The 1,927-nt window shown below is 32.7% G+C and overlaps 1 protein-coding gene across 1 annotated transcript in view; it reads right to left on the reverse strand.

The window, feature by feature from the left end:
* The window catches only part of LOC116689570 (Golgi-associated plant pathogenesis-related protein 1), a 39,513-nt gene that overhangs the window by 2,966 nt on the left and 34,620 nt on the right, over window positions 1-1,927 (reverse strand). Inside the window, exon 8 of the mRNA XM_032516119.1 lies at window positions 1,551-1,557. The gene's annotated coding sequence lies outside the window, so the exon portion shown is untranslated. The remainder of the gene's footprint in view (window positions 1-1,550; window positions 1,558-1,927) is intronic.

Genomic DNA, 1,927 nt, shown 5'->3' on the forward strand with positions numbered 1-1,927 from the left:
TATGTGTTCTTTTGTAACTCAGCTGCGATTTTGGTTTTTCCTGACTCAGAGAGATCAGTGCAAGAGAATCTTGTTTGTTTGCAGCCCAAGTTCAAACAAAACCTTCTAGAGTGAGTGGTCATTTTCCAAAATAATGTTGACACCTTTGTGAAACAATATGATTCAGTTAGTAATCTGTAGGTCTCCTCAGTGTTAGTAAGTTTTTCAGTCAATTTAAATGAATAAATTAATCACATGGTCTGTTTTAGTAAGGTCCTATGGCTGATGGAATAGCTCCCCAAGATGCCGGCCGTAGACTCCAGATCTGTCAGGTAACATTGCTGATGGATTAAATAACATTCTATATTGGTCAGTGTTGGATGCATGTAAAGTATTAATAAGTATAACAAGTAGGAAAGCAATACTGCATATGGTATGTACACACTAAAGCCATTTCAGTTTAAGTTTAAGATTGATTGAAAATTTAAAAACTAATTTCTTTAGATTATCTTTGTCAATACAGACTTCAATGTTTAGACCAAGTCATTTAAATGTAACAAGAAAAAACCGTCTTAACCTACTGTGTCTTTCTGATACAGTGGTTGACATGTCCTTGCTCTTTCTAAGTGTACAGCGTATCCGCTCATAAGACACTTGTAAGACCGCAAACCAAGGAGTTCAATGAAAAAGTATCAGAGGTGATAAATGAGCAGGGTATAAAAATAGATGTAAATTTGTTTTATAAACAAACATTTATCCATATCCACACAAAATTGTCTTTTTGTTTTGCAATGTATTATAATTTCTGTTTTAAGTAGTTGTTTTTCTGCAAACAAAAATACAAAAATATATCAGGATCTTCTCTGACATAGGTTCATCATGCCTATTTAATACAGACCTTCATTATAATTATATATAATATATATATATATTTTTTTTTTTTTTTTTTTTTTTTTCATTCAGACCTCAATTTGAAGAACTGTGGAGAAATTTCACGACATATACCTCTGGGGAGCAACTTCTTGGCTTGCCAGTTTCAGATTATGACTGCCTGCAAAAGACAAAGTATGTGATCACTCTACAAAAGCTTACCCTACATTACCAAAGCAATGGAAATTTGATTTAATAGCTATAGTGTTAATCTTTTTGGTAATTTGTAATGTATTTAGACTAATAAATATATGGTTTCCTATGGTTACCTTAGAAAAGAGCTTGATCTGCTACAGAAACTCTGTGGTCTATATGATGCAGTGATGAGGAAGATTAAAGGGTACTTTGGCATCCTATGGATAGATGTGGATATTGAGAGGATCAATGCAGAACTTTTGGAATTTCAGAACAGGTAATAAAAGTATTTCTGATAATTAATACTACCATTTGCAATGTACTGTGATTTTTTTTTTCTTTATATGACTAACATCAACTTGGCTTTTGGTTAGGCATGTGCCAATATGAAAAACTTTCAGAAAGAATACTATTATCTCTATAATTGTTGTAAAAAAGTGAACATTTTCAAATATATGTAGTTCAAATGAAAACTGTTTGTATATTTATTCAGAAAAATACAGTACATCAACACTTATCCCTATTTCTAGGTGCCGAAAGCTACCCAAAGGATTGAAGGACTGGCAAGCCTTCCAAGACCTGAAGAAGACGATTGATGATTTCAGTGAGTCATGCCCTCTGCTTGAGATAATAGAACAGAATAGAATAGAATGCCTTTATTGTCATTATGCACAAGTACACAGTACCTGTGCAATGAGATTGAAGCAATCCCTTGACAGTGTTGACACAAAAATATAAGACAAGAATATAAAATATCAAAAATATCAAAAGTCAAAAATTTAAAAAAAATGTACAATGTAGGTAGTGCAGAGAAAAAAAAAAGAGGGGGGTGCAGGTGCAGTCGGGAGAGCAACTTTATGCATATATAAAAATGGCTTGAATA

This window comes from Etheostoma spectabile, chromosome 5 (assembly GCF_008692095.1).
Source record: "Etheostoma spectabile isolate EspeVRDwgs_2016 chromosome 5, UIUC_Espe_1.0, whole genome shotgun sequence".
NCBI classification, from domain to species: domain Eukaryota; kingdom Metazoa; phylum Chordata; class Actinopteri; order Perciformes; family Percidae; genus Etheostoma; species Etheostoma spectabile.